This window comes from Papaver somniferum, unplaced genomic scaffold (genome assembly GCF_003573695.1).
Source record: "Papaver somniferum cultivar HN1 unplaced genomic scaffold, ASM357369v1 unplaced-scaffold_21, whole genome shotgun sequence".
NCBI classification, from domain to species: Eukaryota; Viridiplantae; Streptophyta; class Magnoliopsida; order Ranunculales; family Papaveraceae; genus Papaver; species Papaver somniferum.
In genome coordinates this window covers 7456075-7482350 of record NW_020631041.1, presented here as the reverse complement: position 1 = coordinate 7482350, position 26276 = coordinate 7456075, and positions in this window count along the sequence as shown.

Genomic DNA, 26276 nt, shown 5'->3' with positions numbered 1-26276 from the left:
CCCTCCTCATATATATACCCTAACGATTTTTCATAGTCTCTACATGCATATGAAAAATCGTTAGGCTTCAGGATTTTCGGGTTGACGATATTTTAACTGTAACTGATTTTTTTTCTTCGTGTCGTTAATGAAAGAGAAGATGGAAATGTTAGTTTTTAAAACATTTCCATCTTCTCTTCCATCTTTGATAATCGTACGTCTATCAAAGTTGTTTCATAAAATGTTAGTTTTTAGAACAGCTTACACCCGGAGGTGTCTTTGGACAATTTTTTATTATAGATTTGTGTTCGAAGGCATCACTTGTGTTAGCTATCAATGTTTGCCATCATTGTGTCTTTATTCTCATGATGATAGCTTATTTGAGCCATTGAAACTAAAAGAATCAATGCTTTAAAGTGACCATTCATATTATTAGAGTGGCCATTTATATATTATCACTTTATATATTAAACTCAATGTAATTCGTCTCAATTTCCTCAGACATCTGAACTCTTAGAAACTTATGTCTTCATCCTGAAATTTTCATACAATGCAGACTTTACAAAGGTCATGAGAGTTCAATAATTCATTATATACAAACATAACATAGAAAATGATGTGAAACTTCTTCATCATTATCTGCATGCACTTGTTTAGTGCCTTGGCTCATTAGGGCATATACCTAAACCGAACCAAAAAGATTTATATGTGAGAAGTTCATGAATTTATCGAGTGTACCTGTGTATGTAACAGCAAGAACATTGAAAGTGACTGCACAAGAGTCTTACAATCAGGGATTTTTTTTGTTTGTATAGTACTTAAATCAAAAACCAAATTCACCAAACTGGTTGTAATCATGGATTTTTAACATCTAGATTATAAAAATGTCATATCACATAGAGTAACAAGGCAATACATAGGAGAATTGAATGCCTAATCCTTGCACAACTAAGTAATACATACGAGAATAGTATGTCTAATCCTTGCATAACTTCCACCATCAATCCATCGCTAGACTGTTAAAATAAACTGGTAAGCTTTTTAGCATCCTTTACCATACTCTCAATGTTAATTTTAAAATGACAATCACCCAAAGTCTGCTTGGCTAATTATGTTGCTGTGTAGCACGAAATACTGGTAGAACTTCTCAGTAAATAAATTTTCTTTTAAATCATAACCAGCAGATGCGAACCATGTACGTCTAATTCCCATTCATTTGTGCAGCGACAAAGGCTAAGAAAATCAGGTTCCATCCACTTAGTTTTCTCGAACATCTTATTTATAAATCTCAACATCATCATAATAATTATTATATATTTAACATATAAGATATACGATGCACTAAGAGACATGTGGTTTATTAGTATTTTGCATTTTTTTATTAGCAACTTAGATCAACGGTAAAGATAAGATATATTCTCAATTTCAGTAAAAGTGATACTTTAGCTTTTAAGTATGTCCTATTTCTAGGCAAAAAAAAAAGTAAAAGTATCATGAAACTGAGGTAGCTTAAAGTATCAATACAAAAATTATATGTGTTTTAATTTCATGCAAAAAAGTACTCTAAGCAAGAGTGTATGACTAATGTCAAGTTCACAAAAAATAAGACAAAAAAGATTGTATTATGTGTCATTATTTCATACACATACAGAGAACTATTTTTCTTCGATTAGGTTACACATGTGACTCGTCTAAAGTATTGAGACTAATTGAATAATGAGGTAAACATGCTAATTTTAGATAATCAATCTTGGGAGATAGCCGTAAAGGGTAGGAAATTTCCTCCTTTTCATTGGCTGACTCCGCCCTTGATTTAATTTTCTTTTATAATACCCGGGGGCAAAACATATTTTTTTTCTTCTAAACTCTTACCAATGAGGATATTATGGTGTTTAATTTATGTGAGTGCACTCTTTGTGGTCGGATTAAAGTCTCATTGGTTTTTAGTTTTTTTTTTATTTTATTTTGTTGAAAAAGAGGATAATCTCATTGTATTGACAGAACAGCATCACATCTTTCGTGTGGAGAGTTATGGTTAATCATTATATCTTTATTCGAATTTTGAATGTTTAAAAAAGTTAAAATAGCCATAGGCTTTTGGTCTAAATGGTTGTGCTTAATAGCATATTTGTTACAAAACATAATTATCTTGCTGCCCAAATAATTTGAGATCGCATAACTGAATTAAAGTGCTTAGCTATGAAATTTATATCAAATTTAGTGTTGTTGCCAAAGTCTGCACTAATCTTGTATCTTTTATGTCTAACTTATTCATACTTTCCTATTAGAAACAATAGATTTGGCTGAAAATCGCTTCTGAAAGAGATGATGTGTCCATTCCATTCTAATGCCCATCCGAAAACCGCATCTGCGCCAACATTTTCTAGCTCATATATGGTAGAACAGTCTGCGTACAGTCCTCTGGCATCTCTAATTCTCCATGTACGATCAAATAAAGTTATAACAATCCCATCCTCAACTACATAATTCATCATTATTAGCGAAATATTAAGTTTCAGGTTCATGGATCCTGTAGACTCATCCAACTGAAAATTAATACACATATTAAACAATTTTCTTAAGGTCTCACTATTTAAGGTCTCATTGTTTAGATTTCTATGCTCGATGACTATTTATTCATAATACTCATATATGGTGGTTATTTTGATTTATTTATTGAAAAATAAACTAATGTACAAGACTGAATCCATCTTATTCAAATAATTTGAATCGATTTGGGTGAAACCGATTAAATTCAAGCGATGCAGACCCAGGTGTGTAAGATATATAAGATTTAAAACACACACTACATTGATTAAAACGATATTTGCTAGTATTTTATTATGAGCTCTGCTATTACAAGCTTTTGTGTTTGTGTTTGCCTTTTAATTGATTATTGTTTCTTTTCCGCATATATTGTCTTTCATAAATATTATTTCTTTTTTGAATATGTTTTCTTTCATAAATATCGATTTAATTTTTCAGGTTAGCATCTTCTTTTTGAAGGTGAGAGCGGATACATGCCCTAAGTATTAGATTATTACTAGAATGATCTCACCATTATTGAGTTCCATTTCCCCAGACACCTCAATTTTTTTTATTGTGCTTTCCTTTTTTACTCTTAAAACCATAGATGTGATGGACATATCATACAAAAGTCTAATGGAAGTTGGATCACATATTATGTACAAATGCAAGAGGTCATGAAGCTTCTTGATCATTTAGTCTCACAAAATTGTTCATTGCATTCCTTAGTGGCTCAATTAGTGCATATTAGATTTGCAACATCAAAAACCAAAACTATGGGGGATAAGTTCATTTAATAAACATTGTGACCAACATAAAAGAAAACAAAGATCGTGTTTTCACCTTACATCTCAAATTAGAGCACCCCACTTTAGTGGGGCTTGCAACCAACGACCAAGGCGCATCTTGTTTTACAGTTTTAGTATAAATATAAATGTGTTTTTTAATAAATTTAGTCATTAGTGGGCGCAAATTAGGTAAAAAAAAGTTAAAAATGACTTTCACCGCATGTGTGATAAGCCTTATCTCGGTAACTACTTCAAGAGTTTATCTGAGCCAATGAAATAGAAACAACAAGTGTTTCATAATTACCATTACAACAATGTAATGGTCGAAATTGCCATCATCTTAGTCGTGAAATGAAACATGATATTAAAAATTGTTCAAAAAAACAAAATATAAATCCATAATTATCATGTTATAACAATTGTTTTCAATGTTAGGATTTTAATTAAAAAATGCCTAATACATCTCTCTTGAACTTTTTCTGATCCGTTCGTACAGATTCATATACCAGTCCTCAACAAGCACCACATACACAAAAAAACATTTCAAACCCTAAAAACAAATGAAATCTTATAAATCTAATGCTAATGTTTTTGTTGATACACCATTATACACAAAATTGATGACATAGCACATAATGTCCAGAGTAAGAGAGAAAAGCATAATCTACAACTGCTCAAGTATCCTTGCCATTCGAACAACATAGTTTCCACGGAAATCTTAATTTAATTTGGAGATTTTTCCAACCGAAAACTTATTGGTTTATGTTCTTTTATTTTGGGTCTTTATTTGCGATGAATTGTGGTATATATAATTGTAAAAGATTCATAAAAATCTTATTTGTTCTCAAACTTCACATTTATTTTCTCACTTGTGCATAAAAAAAAGTGCATAAAACTAAATAAATGGTTAAGAAATTTGATGTAAAGCGAGTTTTGGTATGGAGTATTGCATCATGTTTTTTCTGGATCTTACTTATCTAAATATGTCTGAAATCACTTGACTTACTTGATTTTGACTCAATATGTTTGGTTTTTTTTTTTGCGTTAAATCCGACTCAACCAACTCAAAAATATGTGACTCGGTGACTTGGTCTCATGGATCACGGGTATTTTTTTATCAAACCCAAACAGATCCTAGTTAGGGCTTAAGACTGAGTCAGGTAACGAATCAGATATGGTTGAAATTAAAATACAAACAGTTTGATATCTGACTCGCAACGAGTTAGGGTTGACTCAGATCCAAATCGCGAGTCATATGCAAACAAACATGGTGTTAGTTAAGTGTTAAAACAAAGTTTTTTTAGCTTAAAAAAAGAATAGATGGTATAGCAGATTTACATGTTTGAACCTCAATTCGGTCACTAAGTGGTTGAGTGTTGAATGATATCGGTGGCATGAGGTTGAAATTTCAGATTTATAAAAAAAAACGGACAAGTAGTTTCACAACACAGTAAGAAAGTTACTTTATTTTGGCTTTACACATTAGAATTGAACAACATTATAAAAATGATTCCAGAGTCCAGATAATAGACCTTTTTAATGTAAGTTATCACTACTTAAATCTATTTAGTCTATTTACATCTTGGCGAAACTCCATTAACATTATGACTTGCTCAAGTCTTGGGGTTGTGTAGCTGTTGTTTCAGGCATCAATTTACAGTCGATCCGTAGTGCTGTCAACCAAGAATCTACCTGCATTTACATTGAAAATTACAGGCCAATTCATATATTTTCGTATAATTGTTGAATGACTGAAAGAAGATCAGTGATACTAATGTAAGCTTACCTGTATTTGATATGGACTTGAGCACTCAAAGCGTAGTCCCTGACGATTTAACATATAAAATGGGTATCTTGTCTGCTCGTCTTCTTCTCTTATGAAGCTCGGAAGTGGACCAACTTCAATAATATCAGACAGTAGAGTGGAATCTTCTGGGCTAAAATCTGCAACAGAAAAAATAATACAATGTCTTTTGAATTGAACCTATCAACATGCCTTAATGGCCATAAGAAAATGGAGTACATAGCGCCAAATTCTACATATGGTAATTTTGCAAGGGTGATAGCTTAGTCTTATGCGTGAAAACTTGACTATCCCCTTACCTGTGTATCGTAAGTAGAAGAAGATATAGCGACCGTGCAGAACAAGAAAACGAGGAAGCCAGTCATCAACCTCAGCATCATCTAGGGTTTTATGAATATGGAACATTTCAACAATGTCATGATCACCAAAACTAGATGGAGACTAGATAATAAAAAGGACTCCCTCCGGTTCCATCTCATGCATGGATATAAAATACTTACTTGGAAAGAATGTTCTCAATATGAAAACCAAACCCAAAATGATGAATCCTGTATTTGGAAAGGCATCCTAGAAGACATCACTAATATCCAAGACCATGATTGTTGGAGGACTGGAAATGAAAGAAGAATCAGTATTTGAGAAGACATTTGGGTCTCTAACCTTAACACCTTAATACCAAAACCTGCTAATTGTCTTGAAGATCTCCAACCGGTCAAACACCTTCTCATGGTTAATGGGGAAAGGAATACTCGGATCATAAATGTTTCATTCAACCAAATCATGTTAAAGTTATTTTTGATACTGTAACCCACGCATGGGAGGAGGACCAAGTATAATGAAAGTTTACTGACTCAGGCAACTTGATTGTCAAATCTCTCTACTGAGCTAAGATGGAGACTCTATATGGAACTGATGCCTAAAAAAAATCAGAATTTTTCAATGTTTGATGTTTTGAAGATCGATTTACATCTCACATCTAACACGGTTAATTAACACCCAAAATGACTAATTAACACTAATTAATCAGAGGTACAATGAGTAGAAATAAAATAATTAATTAAGGGGTTTTGGAAAATTACTTCATAATAATATCTATTTTCTTTTAATAACAGGCCCCAAATAAATGGTAATAAGAATACCAGGAAATTCCAAATCATTATTTTTTATTTTGTCAGACGCTCCTGCTACAATGTCACGTTAAATCTAAGCTCAAATTCTTTATTAGCACTAAGACATGTGTTTGTGTTGTCTGTTCTATTCAATATCGTCCTTCAACATTATCTTTCATCAATTTGATTTAACTATTTATGTTAACATCTTGTTTTTGAAGTTGAGAGTGGATCCAAGTACTAGAATGATCTGAACATCATTAAGTTCAATTTCCCCAAACACCTCAGTTCTTATACTGTATTTCTATTTTTTACTCTGAAAATCATAGATGCACAAAACCGTACAAAAGTCTTATGGGAGTTGGATCAGATATTATATACAAATGTAAGAGGTCGTGAAGCTTCTTGATCATTTCATTTGTCGTGAAGCTTCTTGATCATTGCATTTTTTAGTGGATAAAGTTCCACATACAATATTTGCACCATCGAAACCAGAACTGTATGCGGTAAGTTCATTTATTAACCATTGCGTCGAACAGAAAATAAAATAAAGATCGTACTTTCAAGTTTCACCTTACACCCCTATTTTAGTAGATTGTGCTTGCATCAGTTTACAGCTTGGAGTGTCTTTCGACAATTTTCTGGCATAATCATGACTCACGAGGTTGAACGTCCAAGCCCATGCATCAACTATGTTAGCGACCAATGTTTGCGTTTCTTCTCTTAACATTGTTTTAAAAAAAATACCAATAAAATTACCGTGTTTGGTAAATCGGAAGCAACCAGTGTTTTAAAATTACGGTTATAACAGTGTAGTTGGAAATTGTCATCGTCATTAACAATGTTTTTAATGTTGTTTAATTATTAATTACCATGTAGCTTTGTATATTAATATTTAATTAAAAGAATATCTAATACAACGCGTATTTAATCTCTCTTGAGCTTTTATGATCCCTTCAAAAAGATTCATATACACCAGCACTCAACAACCGCCACATACACACAAACATATTCGAAATATGAACAAACATGAAATCTTAAGAATTTAATGTTAATGTTTTTGTTGTTATTTCGTTATTCACAAACACAGCTCATAATGAGTACGAAATGATCTTTGGCACTGGAACATCACAATTTCCTCAAACATCTTAATTTGGATATTTTCCAACTGGAAACTTATATGTTTATTAAAAATAAAATGTGGTTCATTTGATTTGGATCTCTATTCGTGATTGATTGTGGTAAACCTAAGTATATATAATTGCAAGAGACTCATGCAAATCTTATTTGTTCTTGAACCTTACATTTTTACCATCCATGCATACAAAAGGCGCATAAACCAAGAGAGTGTTTGTTTTTTGCTGACTCGGCATCTGAATTTGATACGGCTTCTGACTCGTGTCGAGTTTTAGTTTTAGTCGAACCAGACTGGCGAACTGACTCAGACTTAATTCCTAAGTCGGACCCTTTTGAATCAGGGGATAAAATATGCCTGACTTATGAGAATAATCCACTGGCTCACATATTTTTGAGTCAGACAAGTAAGATATAACTCAAAAAATAAACATGAATAGATTCAGATGAGTCAGGTAATTTCAATCAGATTCAGATGAGTCAGATTAAGAAAAAAAAAATTATAGCTAAATTGGTGTGAAATTTGTTATAAACCGAGTTTTGGTGTGGATCACAAGAGAAGAGAACTTAGTCAAGTACTAAAGAAGAGTTTTTAAGCTTAAGATATCTGAATCTCAATTCAGTCACTAAGTGGCATTTCGTTGAAATTTGGATAACAATAAAAGAAAACAGACAAGTAGTTTCACAAAACAGTAAGAAAGTTACTCTATTTTAGCTGTAGAGTGGAATTGAACAACAATATAAGAATGATTCCAGAGTCCAGAGAATGGGCCTTTTCAATGGAAGTTATCACTACTTGAATCTATTTAGTCTACTTACATCTTGGCGAAACCGCATTAACATATATTATGACTTTCTCAAGTCTCGGGGTTGTGTAGTTGTTGTTTCAGGTATCAATTTACAGTCGATCTGTAGTGCTGTCAACCAAGCATCTACCTGCATTTACATTGAAAATTTCAGGCCAATTCATATATTTACGTGTAATTGTTGAAGGACTGAAAGAACATCAATGGCACTAATGTAAGCTTACCTGTATCTGAGATTGGCTCGAGTACTCAAAACGTAGTCCTTGACGAGTTAACATATAAAATGGATATCTTGTTTGATCATCTTCATCTCTTATGAAGCATGGAAGTGAACCGACTTCAATAATATCAGACAGTAGCGTGGAATCTTCTAAAATCTGCGAAAGAAGCCACATGAGTCTCATATATTGAACTTGCAGCAAGTCCATCAGAAAATGGAGCACAAAACGCTAGAATGGCGCTAAAAAATGAATGAAGTGCAAATTTATATATCCTAATTTTGCAGGGGATAGCTAGTTTACTTGTGCTTGGGTTTCTCTTTTTCTTCTCTATGGTATTGGTATTGATATTTACGTGTCTCCTTTATGTTGCCTGATTCAGGACTTACTGTGCTGATTGCACACAACTTTTTTACAAAAAAAGAGGAAGGACATTGTTGAGCATGCATCTCAGTTGTATGTATGTGTTTCCAACAAGATAGCTAGGTTGCGCATCCATGAAGACAAATGCAATCAAAGATGTTTAATAGTGACCTTGTTTATTTCTCAGTGCCTTATTTAGCAAAACTCCAATAATGCTGAAGTACAAATTTACAGTTAGCTATGGTTCATGGAACTCATGCATATGCAAGAGATTTTATGACTAGGATGCTTGATTTGTACATATGGGATGGTAAGTTGCCTGCTCCACTTCTCTTACTTGCAGCGATAACCACAGAGCTTAAAGACTGATTTTTCTGTGCATACTTCCATCTAAATATATATTTTTTGTGTTTGCAGGTTAATTGAATGATGCTCTGCTACAAGTTTGGAGGACAAGGCAATCATTAGGTTGGAGAGAAGCTGCAAGTTTGTAAGTTTCTATGTGTATTCTAAGTTAGAAGAATTTGCGATTATAGGAATTTTTATGAACTAAACTTAGTAAGTTCCTCTGTATTCCTTTAGTATTTGATACTTAACAAAAAATAAATAAATTGTTGCTCAGAAGAATTTATATTCTTTTTTGTATGAATCGATTTCGATGTGATAAGAACTCATTGATTGTCAAATGAATTTGATTGAAGAAAATGTTGTTGATTATGGAGGATGAAATGAAAGGAGTATGCAAGACATATGGAATTCCTGCATATTTCCGCCCGAAAATCAATTTCCGGTCAATATTGACCCTTGTCAAAATTGGTCATTATTGTCTGATTTTGACTTGGTCAATGTTGACTGGCTGTAACTTTTTTGTTGTTACAAAAATGTCCGTAACGGCTTACGACTGTTACAATTACATGTTAGAAGATATTCTCGTAACGGCTCAGTCATGTTACAAAAATGGCACGTAGTAACGGCTAGCGGCCATTACAACTATCGTTGCAAAAAGAATTAGTAACGTCTAATGGGCTGTTGCAAAAAATTTGTAACACACTATTTCGTAATAGCTCAGAACCGTTACAACCACGATTTGTAATGCTCGGAAACCGTATCGTATCGTGAAAAATGATGTAGTAATATTAAGCTCGTTGCAAATTAACACCGGATCAAAAAGGTATCTTAGGTGGAATAGCTGAATTCCAGATGAAAGAACCTTATTCATTCGCTTAACATCAATTTAAAATAAAGAAAATTCACTATGAAGATGCTCGAGTTATTAAACCATCTTCTTGTGTCACGTAAATCATCAAGAGGAGGAGGGGAGCAACCAATAACAACAAACAGTTCAGCCAATTGATCTGCTTTAGCATCTTTGAGAAGACATTTAAAATCAAATTTCCAGTTACCATTCTCAGTAATCATGTCTGCAGGTTTTGAACACTTATTTCGAACCAACTTGAAGAGACTACGTACAGAATGAGTGAGCAAGAATGACATTACTGACCCAACAATCAAACTAGAAAGAGATCTGATTACCCGAGTGAATATTTATAGTTGAATTAGATCTATGGGGGAGCTTGTTTACTAAGTGTTTTTCCAACAAGAAATGCCATAAGTATCTTCTACTTTTCTTGCGACCAATAAAATTGACCATCATCATGCTTTTTTGCAATGTCTGATGCCATAAGTGAGTTTTCTCAGACCCAAGTCTCCAACACCATTTAGTCAGTAAATATTGGTTCATATAGAGAGATTTAAAACTCCCACACTACAAGAAAATGGGTGTATTGAAACATGTCCCAAATATGGCAACAACCCATATTTAGTGTGGCTATATTTTTTTGCCCCATAAAAATATTTTGCCACACCGGTGGCAACAGCTTGGGTGGCAAGAAATAGTTGCCACCCCTTTAAGGCACAGTGGCAAAAGCCGGATTTCTTGCCACACCAAATAGTGAGGAAATAGCTTGAAGTAATAGGTATTTCTATTTTCCTTTTTTCTTTATTTTAAATTTTTTGCCACATCAATTGGTGAGGCAATAACGTGAGGCAAAAACATTTATTATTATTTAATATAAAATTATTTTGAATTACATTTTATTCAAAAATTATTTTGCCACACCATTAATATTATTTTGCCACACCATTGTCGTGACTATGAGTGCGGCAAGGAAAACCCTGATGCCATAGCTCGTATGCAGCTAAAACTCATATACTGATTTACTTGCCATTTTTATATTATGTTTTAAATTATACAGGGTAACAAAAAATAGTAAAACATTAATAAAAAGTGAATCCAAATAAAGAATTTAAGTTCCATTAAATAAAAGTAGTTGTCACAAGGCATAGAGAATCCCACTTAACCATAAGGAAACAAAAAAATTATTACACAATCAAAACTAAAGAAACCTAATAATTCAAACTTGGCCTAGTCCATGTTAAATCAACTCTCAGACGGCCTAGATATCCAATCCCAGACGTCTGTTCATGTTCCCTGCGAACCTGCTAAACAAACCAAAACAAAGACCACCAAGCAAAAAGAATATCAACAAATGTAGAGAATCATCATGTCTAATGTAACATCAACAAATACCTTTATTATCAAGGAAGAGAGACTTACAATCATTTTGAGGTCTGTTAAGATGGTCCCTGGATATGTAAAGTGGCTCCGCAGGTCCAGTGAGTAGCTCCTCAGTTCTGTCAGGATGCTCCCCAGGCCTTTGGCGCTGCTCCAATGGTATGAAAGCCGTCGCCCCGTGTCTGTTGGGATGCTCCCCAGGCCTGTAAAGCGGCTCTGCATGTCCAAAAGTTGGCTCCTCTGGTCTGCCAGGATGCTCCACGGGTCTTTGGCGCTGCTCCAAAGGTATGAAATGCGTCGGCCCGTGTCTGCTGGGCTGCTCCCCAGACCTGTAACGCGGCGAAGGTCCAAAACGTTGCTCCTCTGGTAAGCCAGGATGCTCTCCAGGTCTTCGGCGCTGCTCCAAAGGTATGAAAGGCGCCGTCCCATGTATAGATAGTTGCTCCCAAAGTCTATGATGATGCTCCCCAGTTCTGAAGAGGTGATCTGAAGGTCCTGAGAGTTGCCCCGTTCTCGTAAATAGGTCTGGCCTGCACAATTTGACATACTCCATCATTTGGTTCTGACGCATGTTATACTGCTCATTTTGCGCTTCCATTCGCCTCTCCCATTCTGCATCTCGTTTTTTCATTTGCCTCTTAAATTCTTCCTCTCGCTCTTCCTTTTCTCTCTCAAAATCGTCATTTCTCGAGTATTCCAGATGGCATTTTTGAGCTCTTATACGTTTATGTCTGTTTGTAGGTACTACATTTGCATAGACTTCATTACTGATTGATTGTTGGTTACCATCTTCATCCAACCCATTCTCATCCAACCCGGATTTTTCCCTCAGTTGGGCCTATGTATATCAGGAAAAAAAATAAAATAAGCAAAAGGTCTTCTATAAGCAGCAAATTCATGAACTTTGCTAGGAAACCATTACAATAGACTTACAATGTATCCTTGTGAAAATGAGTCCAAAGCTTTTCCACTGACTTTATTTATATGGGTTTTAATGAACACGTCACCATCAGTTGGTGGGTTCCCTTCGTTCTCTTGAGCCTAAAAAAATTCAGCCACATAATGATTAATGGTATCCAATAGAATTATATGATTAGAATTCTGAAGAAACTTAATAGAAGAAAAAACTTGTTTAGCATTATCCAATGTTCACTAGCAGTTAAGCCAGACAGATGACCAACAAGTGCTAAACATGCTAAAGGAAAGAAAGGCCATTTAAGCACTGTTGAAAATACATGCATTTATATACCATTTCAGCTTCGCATCGAGAGTAGTTTTTCCTGCCCATTGTGTGCTTCGTTTTCTGTTGGCTTCTACTAATGGCATTTTTCTTGGATAGTGTCTTACGGATACACAAGTTAAAATTAATTATACATGAATGTTTTAACAGAACTTACACGCAAACATTTTAGATGTGTGAACTTACTTGATGCGCTTCACTATCCCAAAGTTTTACAAGAGACTTCCACTGCCCTTCGGTTAACGAATTGGGTTTATCTTTCAGATTCATTGCATGTGTATTTGTGAGATTATAGTGTTTCCTTTTCCATTTACCCTTCTTGTCTTTAAATATTGCACCAGCAATAGACAGGGTACCTTGTTTATGACATTCATCAACAGCAAACAAATCCTGAAATGAATAAAACAAAAAAAATTGCCATTCAGTTCATAAGTCACACAAACAATCCTTAAGTTCACTGCAGAGTATGTTCACCTAAAGTTCGGCCCACAACCAATCCTTAGCGTTGTCATCTTGCAAATTCCAAGGGTTTTCCAGTTCCAACGGAGAGATTGTTTGAGAAACACACCAATGACACAGGAATATTTCGCTTGGTTTTTTCCACAAGGTCTATCTTTATTCATATCCCAATCAACCATTTCCCTTTCTTTCTTCTCTTTTTTCTTTCCAATGAAAGATGCAAAAGTGGTATCACCTCGCACCTTTTTCTCTCGACGGACAGTAACTTCTTAGAGAGTAACATAAGCATTTTGTATACGGTTAACCAAAAATACATCTAAACATAACAGTACCAAAAAAAAAAAAAAAAGAATCACCAGTAGTTTCGGAATTGAAATGCTCTCCTTGCTCCCCATTTTTCTGATATTCCATCCTGCATAAAACAACAAGGTTTCCTTTATAATCATACATCAGAAGAACACTCAGATTGGAATTTATGAGAGAACTGTTGGAATATGCTAATTTGTAATGTCAACATCTAATCAAGGAGCTCATACGTAATACTTAAGCAAGAATACAATAAAAGAGTGAGTTTTGAGTAGCAACACTAAAACTAAGAAAATACATCTTTGTAAACAACATCATTGAAGTACTGATGTATACTAACAGAAATGAAGCACCTGAATTCTAACACGGAAAAAGAAGTCATCCCTCGCCTATCCTGAGTATGAGTATGTACAGGTGCTCAATAGGATGTTAAGTTGATTGTACCTCAGGACATTAAGCCAAGTGACCAATCACACATGATATCATTAAAAATAAGGCTAAATGGCAACAGAATCAGGAGGGTGGGAATAAATCAAAGTATTCAGACTAGGTCATGCATAAGAACCATAGTTATTAACTTGTATGGAAGCATAGTTATTACGAAAAACAAATAATTCATCTGTAAGAAATAAGTAACATAGTTAGCTAGGAACTAATTGACATCTCCTAGCGTTGAGAAAGATGAACATAAATGCAACTACACCTGAGCTTATAGTATGGTACTGGAAGAACATCTCATAAATTTGTACTACAAAAGTCCCCTGTCAAGAAAACCAGTGGCCTACTATGGTACTTCAAACTAGTAACCGGAGATTAAGAACATCTCAAAACCAGAGCAGTAAGCAAGCACCTCGACGAATAAGTCATTGCATAAGAGACAACAGACTAAAAGTAAAGACATACAAGTCAGAAATACTAAACCACACACAACACATGATGAAAAATACTACAACCTTTCCTTCGCACAGACTTTAGTCTAGTAGACTTTCATATTAGAACTGAGTACAAGCTTTAAGTGCACCTTAACCAACAGAAGATAATGCTTTAAACATCACATCTACACACAATTGGCAATTCTCAAACAAAATCAAATCCAAACAAGAATTGAAAAATAACAGATGAAAAATCCTTATCTAATACTCAAAATGGCCCTAACAATCAAATATGAGAACCAAACGAAAAATCTTGCCAAAACCACAGAAACCTTATAAGAAAGGGAAAGATAATAGGGATTGAAAACTTACTCTTCCTCAAATTCCATCTTCAGAAATTAAATAACCCAACAAAAAATATCAGAACATCGAAAACCCAAATTAAAGAAAACCCCTTTTCGAATTGAAATTCAGAGCGGATGTGAGAAAATGACCTGAATGAGTCTCTGGAGAGTGAAAAAACCCAAATCAATCCGAAAAACTGTGTAGATATGTTAATAAAAAAGAATAACTTATTATGATAGATTGGAAGTTATTTAACTATTGAAATAAGCATAAAAATGATATACCTTGATGTTTTTGATCTCGGAACTGATAATCCCCCAGAAAAGGTGTATCTCTTAACATCCCTGGACTGATTTTAGGGTTCCATTTATAGATACTCCAAAACACCAAGCGCGAATAATCCCGCCCAGAAGGATTTTCTTTTGATTTCATCCCGCCCATAATGAAAACATTAGGGTTTAAAACGAAAAAGAATTGACCGAGATTATTCCTGCTAGATGTTCTTCTCAAAATACTCTTGTTTTCATCAGATTTTCATCCTACGGCGATGCAGAAATATTTCCAAAATTCTAGACTCATCTTCTATGAATAACCCCTAATTCCCCTTTTCCTCTAACAAACTTTCCCTAATTTGAAGCGAAAATACCTCATAAAATTTATCCTCGTTATCTCCGGTTCTCTCTGCAACTTTGTTTTGGGAAGGCAAAAGAAAAAGAAGAAAGAAAGAAAATTGAGACTCTCGTGTATTAGTTAGGTCAGGCCAGGTGTAAACAAGGAACAAAAAAAAATAAAGTGAACATTTTTAATGACGGACCCTTCTATGCCTTTGTTACGTGTGGCTTCCACTTCTATCTATAACTTTGTTAGTGGTTTATTTGTTAGTACGTGGCTCATCTGTGCATATACAAAGATAAAATATATGTTATGTTGTTTTGTTTTTGTTTTTGTTTTCTCTTATCAAATTTTAATTTTTTAATTTTCTTTTGTTTATTTTTCTAATCATATTTAAATTTTTTAATTGTTATTAAAATGTTGATACATGGAGTTGGTAAAATGAGCCTGGAAACAAGTTATGCTCCTACGTCCTTTTGGAAGGCGAGCCCTTTTTCATGTGGAAAAGAAAATTTCCTACTATGACATTAACATCGTAACTAGCTAAAAACAAAATTCTCCAGGAAAACCACAGTGCCCCAAAACTCGCTTAAAATTAAGAAAATCAATATTTTGAAACAATATTCATTCCGCGTTTGGATAAATATTTGTTGCGTTTGCGAGTTACCAGTCAAAAATCATTGATTCATAGTCATTATGGGTGATTCATAGTCACTATGTATGTATTTCCATTTATTTTAATCAAATTGTCGACAATTATCCCATAAGATTACTAGACCAAACTCGCTATGACTGATTATCATCTAAGCCAATCTAGTTGTGTACAATTTTATATAGTTTTATAAAAAAAAATCACTAGATCATAGTTGAGTGATTATTATCGCTATGACTAATTTATGTATCTATTTCCATTTAATTTAATCAAATTTATGTATCTATTTCTATTTAATTCAATCAAATATTTATAATTAATTCAATCAAAATATCCACAATTCTCTCGGAGGATTACTCTACCAAACCAGATATGACTGATTATTATCTAAGTTGATCCAGCTGTGTCTAGTTTTACATAATTTAATAAAAAATCATTGGATCATAGTCATTATGAGTGATTATACTCGATGCGACTAATTTATGTATGTATTTCCAGCTGTGTCTAGGCTACTAATTCATTTGAATTTGGAAAATCGAAAGTAACTCTACTTATGAATCCGAATAATGAAATTTAAATCTTCTTCATCGGAAACTGAAAGTTAATCGAAGAATTGAAAGCTAGCTAGTTAACTTTCATCACAAAAATAAAAATACATCCAATTAATATTGACTCAATAACCGTAGTGTATAAACCTCGTCCGAACTATTTTCGAATGATCTCTCGGAGAATTTTAGGCTACTAATTCATTTAAATTTGGAAAATTGAAAGTAACTCCACTAAAAATACATCCACTTCATATGAGTATGTCCATAACCATAGTTAACAAAACTCGTTCGAACAATTTTCGAATGATCTCTCGGAGAATTTAGGGCTACTAATTCATTTAAATTTTGAAAATTGAAACTTTTTACTCCACAACGTTGGGATTCTAATTCATTTAACTAGTTAACTTCCATCACAAAATTAAAAGTATATTCATGAAATTGAGTATGTTCCGGACCATTAATCACAAATTTTGTCTGATCAATTTTAAATGATCCTCATCGGATAAATGAAAGCAAATAAAATTTAAGTGAGAATTGAAAGTAATTCAAGCTAAAATAAAGCAGGAAAACATCAAATAAAACAGTAGCATTCAGTAGTAACTTTGACTTTATGTTAGGCGAGATCATCTCGTTCACAATCACTAAAATAATCAATGTGATCACTATCACTGTCATTATTTAGATCGCCTTTATCACCGTCAGTTGTACTTCTAATCACCTCTTCCCCTTCAATTTTATTTCGGGTCCAACTCCCAAAGTCTTGGCCAATTTCATCTGCACTGGTTACATTATCTGTGTGGGATGAATGTTCTTGGATGAGATCAACTTCCGGTGTCCCCAAACTGTAGTGATCCCTTGCCTGCATTTTAAGTACAATTCGACGATTCTTATCCTTATTGTCCTGAAGATAAAAAAAACTTGATGTGCTTGCTTTGCAAGCATAAATGGTTGATTTTTGGCTATGGTTCTGGTGAAATTCAACGACGTAAACCCAAATGCATCTCGCTGCTTCTTTCTTGACTCAGTGATATCCCACCAATGACAATTGAATAAAACAACTTGGTTCCCCTCGCGATACTGTAATGCCACGACTTCATCTAATCTACCATAATAATCAATAGATTTAATACTCTCTTTATTTGAAGTCTCTACATTAACGCAAACATCACTGTTCTGCGTCTTTCTATTCTTCTCATGATCAGTTGTGTGAAACCTAAACCCATTCACAATATACCCTTTATAACAACTAACTTAATTTTTAGGCCCATAGGATAGGATTTCAATATCCTTTTTCACTATTTCACCATCTCGCATCATTTCACAAACCTAATAATAAAAAGAAAATGGGTATGTTCAAAATATTTTGAATCAACATCTAATAATAGTTTTCATGATCATACTATGTTAAGCTCTTCTAATCTAAGGCTCAAATTGAATTCATAAGATACAAACACTTACATGGTTTTCGAACCAACTAGCAAACATTCTGGCATGCCAATGCTCCACCTCATTCTCACGAATTTTCCTCCATATTTATCATGAATTGTTTGCTTGTGTTTCCTTCATAAATGATTCACTCTACTGTAAGTATATATACATTAAATCATCTACCAACTCATTATGATTTTTATTCAACATCAAAAAGTAGATTTACTCGATGAACGGAAGAATTTCATCACAATTACTCAACACATACATTCGAGATTCCTCCCACTCATTGTCAGATAAAGTTCGGAAAATTGGTTTCCCTAAAGAACGACCTGCTTCTTCAAAGATAGGCAACTCAAGTATCTCGAGCAAAATGTCAGGCATTCATCAGCAAGATACCCTTGTGCAATCGATCCCTCGGGTTGAATTTTATTTCGCACAAACTTTTTCAAGGTGTACAAGTACCTGATAAATACAGGAAAAATTCAGACACCAATAAAAAAACATCATTATAATAATATTCTACTCATTATTTAACATTACGTACTAACCGTTCGATTGGATAATCCACCGGTAATGAACAGGTCCAGCAACTATAGCTTCTTCTGCTAGATGAATAGGCAAGTGTGTCATGATATCGAAAAAGGAAGGAGGGAATATCATCTCCATTTTGCACAAAGTGAGATACATTTTCTTTTTAAGCGCCTCCAAATCTTCGATTCTCAATGTCTTGGAGCATATTTGAGTATAAAAATCAGAAAACTCAACTAAAACTCTGGTCACGTCATCGTGTAAGATACCACGCACCACAACAGGAAAAAGTTGTTGCATGAGAACATGCCAGTCATGACTCTTTAGCCCGGGAATCTTGCATTCTTGTACCTGAACGTGACGCGAAATATTCGATGAATAACTATCGGGAACCTTTACGTCACGTAAGAATTGACAAATTTTCCTCCTCTCCGCCAAAGACATGGTATACTTTGATGGAGGAAGGTAGAATTTGTTTTTCCCCAAAGCTTCAGGGTGAAGTGGTCCACGTATACCCAATACTTTCAAATCTTCCCGAGCGTTCAAGTTATCTTTTGTCTTACCCTCCATGTTCAACAGTGTCCCTATCCAACTTTTGTTGTTGTTCTTCTCGGTATGCATAACATCAATATTGTGCCGTAAGAGAAGATCTTTCCAGTAAGGTAGTTCGAAGAAAATGCTTATCTTCTTCCAATTATAAGGCAACTCATTGTCATCTCGCCTTCTTTTCTCCCCGCACACAGCATGTTCTTCCTTTCCAAAAGTGATTTGAAGAATAATCATGGTACTGCCGAAGAACATCCTCACCGGTTAAAGGTTTTGGTGCAGTATCATGTTCTTTGCTGCCATTAAAAGAGCTCAGGTTGCTTCGTAACCGATGACCAATAGGTAAGAATCTCTTATGCCCTAAATAAACGTTTTTTCTCCCATTTCGCAATCTTACTGAACTTGTATCTTTGTGGCTACATGGGCAAGATAGATATCCTTTAGTACTCCATCCTGACAGGTTGGCATATGCTGGAAAGTCATTAATATTCCATAAGAGAGCTGCACGCATTTGGAAGTTCTGCTTAGAATAAGTATCATACGTCTCAATTCCCTTTTCCCAAAATTCCTTTAGCTCTTCGATTAGTGGTTGTAAGTATACATCAATATTATTACCAGGACCCTTAGGCCCGGGAATAAGCAGACACATGATAAAATTGGGTTGCTTCATACACTTCTCTGGCGGCAAATTATAAGAAGTAACAAAGACTGGCCATGTACTGTGACCAGTACCCATAACACCAAAAGGATTGAACCCATCACTTGCCAACCCGAGTCTAACATTGCGACGTTCTGAACCAAATACACGATGCTTTTCGTCCAATGTTTTCCAACATTTCGAGTCTGCCGGATGCCTTAAAACACCATCTTTGGAACGCTCTTTATCGTGCCATATCATATCCTCTGCGGTTTTAGGGTCCATATAATACCTTTGAAGTCGTGGTATTAACGGAAACCATCTTAAAACCATGGCATCTTTTCTCTTGATTTTCTGTTTTCCACTTGCTACTTCTTCTCCAGATTGACATGTACCTGATATCCATCTACATTCACCACATGCGTCGCACCTTTCCTTATCACGATTATCCTTCCAATATAACATACAATCATTTGGGTATGCATCTATTTTAATACATTCCATACCAAGATCTCGAATTTGTTTTTTTGCTTCATAGTAACTCTTAGGATACCTCTCTCTGGAAAAGCTTTCGTGGACCTTAATAAAGTACAATACTCGTCAAAAGCTTTCTTACTCAACCCATAAGTACACTTATGGTGTAACATCGTCACAAGACAAGATAATTTCGAAGTTGTTGTACATCCAGGGAATAACGGTGTTTCGGCATCTTTCAACAACTTATAAAATTTCTGGGCCTCTACATTCGGCTCATCTGGAACACGATCATGCTGACTTGATCCATTTGTATTGGCTTGATCTGGAACTTCACCATCCCCAGCGAAAAACCTTGATTCAGGGAACGCATCTTGTAACATCCCATGCATATCACCCCCACCTATAACATTTGTGACTTCTTACTCAATATTATTAACTAGCTCTTCAGGTTCCCCATGTTTTGTCCAACGAGTGTAACTATATGTTATTCCATTCTCTCGAATGTACTCTCGCACCACATCTCTACCCAAGCAGTTCACATTATTGCATCTCAAATAGGGGCAAAAAATACTCTCACCTAAATCAGGAGTACGATGAGACCAAGCAAAATTTATGAATTCATCGCAGCCACGTTTATAGTCAGGGTGGCATTTACCCTTCTGCATCCAACTTTTATCCATCTAAGCTCAAAAAAGCTTAACAATGACAAAACAACTAGCTAATGCAAAATTAGCAAATCCCAAAATCTGTTTACCAATTTGATAAAGACCTTAAACTCATCAAAAATTCTTAAAAATTCAACTATCTTATCAGATTATGAAATTACTTTCACATAAGATGGGAATTATTCAATCATAAGATGGGTTCCTGCTGTATTTCAGTTTACATTGAGAGAAACTCAACATTGATGTCAATAAGTTAGGAAACAAGAAAGCTTGTTGATGTTGTTTAAATCGATGAATGGTTGCGATTGAATGTGTGTTGTTTCAGAGTTATAATGAGATCAGAATGATGGGTTGCATTTTTCATGGAAGGAGACCTAAGAAGCAAGAATAAAACTCAACACAACCTAAACAAAACCTAATCCCTAAACATACACAAAGGAACCTGCAGGTAGAACTAAAATCAAAAACCTCGGGAATTAAAATTTGTAATTACCTGTAATTTGTGATGAAGATGAACTCTCAACAACTCTAAAAGGCATTCATAGAATCAATTAGGGGTTTTCTCTTGTGAAATTTTCAGAAAAATCTATCAGGAGAACTATTAAAAAAGTGATATGAACGATTATTTATCAACGAGCTTTTTGAAATGGAAACTAAAACTGAATTCCCACAAGAAAAATCTATCATGAGAACTATTAGAGAAGATGGGGAAAAAAAGATTGCACAGGGGAAGAAAAATCTATCAGATGATTTTATCTGTGGATATGGGAAAAAAATAAAATCAAGTTCTAAGGTTAAGTTGCACAGGAAAAGAAAGATTGCACAGGGGAAGAAAGATGAGATATTGGTTGTTCGACATTACCAAGAATACGTATCTAGGGATTTTTCCCAAAAACGAAAAAAAAAATCACGTGATTCCTTTTCTTTTCTAATTAACCGGATATTATTGTTATTATTTTAATAATTTAATAGATAAAATTATTTAAAAAAGAAAAAAATATTTAATAAATGTCTTTATCCTACTATTTTACATTATTTAAACCTGTTGCCACGTTTATGTGGCTAGAAATTAAGCTATTGCGTCTTCAAAGAATAACATGAGGCAAAAACATATCTTTTGCCTCATCTGTTTACATGTGTGGAAAAAACTCTTACTTAATGCCACACCTGTTATGGCGAGAGGCAAAACCCCTCCCTATTGCCACATTATTTATAGATGTGTGGCAACATAGTGAGGCAATAGACCCACTTTCTTGTAGTGCCAGGCCAATTTTATCTTTAGAAGCTTGAACCAACTTCCAGTTAACGATATGCGAGATCTCAAAGCCATTTCCATCTTCCCACAGAAAATCTCTTATCTATTTTCAAGTTGCTTAATGACAGACATATGAGCTTTGACTAAATAGACGTAGTATAGAGGCAGTGAAGATATGATGCATTTCAATAAAGCTAACTTAACTCCTTTTGAAAGTGTACCTTGTCTCAAAGTAGACAATCTGAAATCAAAATTTTCCGGAACTGGATCCCATATAGATTTTGAATTAGATTTAGGTCCAAGAGACATCCCCAAATACTTGAAAGGAAGTTTATCTGTTGCACAACCTAATTCCTCAGCCCAAGAAGTGGATCTAGAATATCCCTATATCTACAAGTCTAATTTTAGAGGTATTTACTTTTAAACCGGATATGTGTTCAAAACACTATAACACAGAGAATAAGTTATATAACTCTTCTTTGTTATCATCAAGAAAAAAATAATCTCATCTGCATAATATAAATGATTTACTACAATGCTTGTAGAAGAAATAGGAAAACCCGTGAATAAGTTTAACTGAGCTGCTCTGTCAAAATACCTGGAAAAACCCTGTATACCAATATTGAAAATTAATAGAGAAATAGGAAAACCTTGCCTAATACCTATACTACTTTTGAAGAACCCAAAAGGAGATCCATTAATGATAACGAAGAAGGATGAAGCAGAATAACTAAACCTCAGCCACTTGCACAATTTAGAACTGAAACTCATTTTTATCATAAGGATTCAAGATACTTCAAGTTTACTCTATCAAATGCTTTTTCAAGATCAATCTTGCAAATGATACCCAGTTTGTTTGCTCTAATTCTTGAATCCACAAGATCATTGGCTATTAAAATGCCATCAATAATCTGCCTGCCTTCAACGTAAGCACTTTGCACTGGTGAGATTAACTTGGACATTATTAATTTCAGTCTTGAAGCAAGGACCTTTGCAATGATTTTATAGACACTAGTTAGGAGGAAAATAGGTCTTACAATCTCTTATAGTTTTAGTATGATTATTCTTAGGCACAAGAGTGATAAAACTAGGGTTATGTATATTATCAATACAATCTGAAGTACAAAATCTCTCAGCAGTATTCGTAACATCATCCTTTAATAAATTTTAACATTTGGAGAAAAACATAATAAGATACCATCAGGCCTAGGTGCCTTGTCATTACTAGTTCTTGCACTGCATGCAAACCTCTTTTTATGAAGTTAACCTCAAGAATAGTGGATTAAACTTCATTTGTGTTATCAAAAGAAATACCCTCCAAGTCTGGCCCGATAACTTCTTCCTTAGGAAATAACTCCTTGTAGAAACCCACAACATGATCTTGCAGCCTGTCTCTGTCCTCCACCGTTCATTGCCAATATTCAATTGTTTAATTATATTGAATCTCCTTCTAGCAGTGGCCTGATTAATGAAGAAATAAGTATTTCCATTTCCTTCATGTAATCATTTAGTGTTGGACTTAAGTTTCCATGTAGTTTCTTTAATTTGAGTAACTTTTTCAAATTCAGGTCTGTGTTTGATATTTTCTATACTGGGTGACTATTTATTTATGATACTCAGAAATAAAACAATTTTCTCAAAAACTCTCGTGGATGAGTCTATGATGATTATTTTGATTTACTTATTGAGGATGAACTATAGGATTGAATTCATCTTATTCAAACAAGTCGAACTGATCTGGGTGAGACCAATCTGATTCAATCGATATGTGTTTGTGTTTGGCTCAATTCAATATTTTCCTTCAAACCTTTTTTATTTTTTCTTGCATATATTATCTTGATCTAACTTTTTATGTTAACATCTTGTTTTTGAAGACGAGAGTAGATATAGGTGCCAAAATGATCTCAACATCATTGAGCTCAATTTCCCCAAACACCTCAGTCTTTATACTGTATTTCTCTTTTTTACTCTGGAAATCATAGATGTGCAAACCATACAAAAATCTTACGGGAGTTGCATTAGATATTATATACAAATGCAAGAGGTTGTAAAGCTTCATGATCATTCCATTTCTTAGTGGCTTATTAGCGCATACAATATTTGCACCATCGAAAACCATAACTATATCGGGTAAGTTCATTTATTAAACACTGCGTCTAACAGAAAAGAAAATAAAAATCGAATTTTCACCTTACATACCAAATTTGGAACCCTCATTTGGGGCAATATCCGAAAATTTTGGAGCATGCATATCGATGACCCTAACTAGTGTGTGGTGATAAAGGGTGTCTAATGAAGGGTTAAGTTACTTAAATACCTTTGATTAATTAATTAATTTTTATTATTGCTATTATTATTAATTTTTATTATGAATTCTATCAAGAAGCTCCAAGACCCACAGAGTAAGTTGCTGCTTTTGCGCAACCGCACAGGTGTGTCTAAATTATACTTTACTCTGCGTGCAACCTCCCCTTCTGCATTGCAGTCATCCACTACACTGTTTGACACACACTTACTCCAATATCTAAGGCACATGATAGTTGGTGATGGTGCTGGATTTGGTAAAACTCAGCCACGTTCGGCAACCCTACCCATTAAAGATGGGGGTTTTGGAGTATACACCATGGAGGACACTTCCAAGTACTGTTACCTAGCTTCGTGTGAACAAACACAACAACTCCAGGGCACTATTCTACAAGGCATCACAATTTATGACTCTAGCCAAAGTTACCAACATGCACTGCAGATGTACACTCAAGCGTGTGGTCTCACTCTCTCCAACTTCAACATCAATACTGCTGCCCCCAATTCATGAAATCGTTGGCAGCCCGATATTTTGATGTAGTTAAGAGAGATTTTCCCACCAACTTTCCCCTTTCTGCACGTGAGGCCATGCTTTGGCAATGTAACAGGGGTGAACATGTTATGGACTTCCTAAAAGCTATACCTATTCAGGGATTAAACCAAGCAGTCAGGCCTCGTCAGTTTAGGGACTTAGCTACAGACTAGGCATACCAATGTTCGCAGAAGATAGTTTGTTTCCGTGTTACAGCCATCCTATAGACATATATGGTGACTACGCCATTCACCGTGCCAGTGAGATCGGCCTCAAATTTCGGCACGATATGTTTCTTGATGTCTTTGCGGATATTTGTTATAAAGCCGGTGTCGCGGTTGGCAAGGAAGTTCCTAATGGGTTTCTTGTCTACTACGGCCCACGCCATGAGGCCTACAAATTCATTAGTTTACAATCAGATCAATGGTCGTGATGTATGCTTTGACGTCACTGGTGCTTCACCTTTCACGAGTGCTCAGACCACATCCTTCGCACCAGGTCGAGCCATAGCTGCAACAATTACTCTCGAACGAAATAAATATTTGGATAAGTGTTTAGAACATGGTTACGAGTTCTGTGCGTTGGCCTTCTCAACTTTTGGAGAGTTAAGTGAAGACATTGTTGCTCTTGTGAGAAGACTGAAGAATTGCCTCGCTAGTCAAGATGCTAATTGCAAAATAGGGGGTTGTGTTTTTCATAGACTAGGTATTACCATTCAAAAGGGTGTTGGTGCCCAGATTGTTGCCAGGCTACCAACTCCTTCCTTGTAAAAACTTTCCTTGTTTGGTTTTCAATAAAAGCCCCCTGTGGCGTCTCCCATTATTAAAAATAATAATAACAATTTTTTTTTTAATTTTTTTTCCAAATTTTTTTTCCATTATTTTTATTTCTAAGAATTTCTTTTACGACATTTACAGAGCAAAGTTTGGCTAACAATGAAATCAAATTATCAGCCGATTTTGTAAGTTCGGATGTCCTATTTGTTTATCCAATCTGCTGAACCTAAGTTCTGCAATTGCAGAGTCAAGTTCGGCTGATAAACTTGTTTGTCGAATCTAGGTATATTTTCACAAAGCTGAAATTCAGCTGACATATTATCAGGCGAACCTACATATGTTTTGAAAAAACTTAGGTTCGGCATATCACTTGTCAGCCGAACTTAGTTTCGTAAAAAAAAAAAAGTTAAAAATTAAATTTTAATTTTAATTACTTTTTTTGAAAATAATTAAAAATTATAATTGATAATGACATTTTTGCCATTATGAAAAATGCTAGATAAGGGGCATCATAGAAACACTATTTCCAACCCTATTTTAGAGCAACTGCAGTGGTGCGAGTATAACCAAAGACCAAAGAGGAAAAAAAAGACCAAATTTTGGGTTTAATCTGGTGTGTGACCCTACAGTGGAAAAACTAAATTTGGTCAGACGAACATTATACCAACGCCTGGTGTGGGGCGTAGAATATACCAACGCCTGGTGTGGGGCGGGGAGTATACGTTCGCCCGGTGTAGAAAAAAAAAAAAAAAAAAAAGTGGGGCGGAGGTATTATGCCCGCCCCATGCA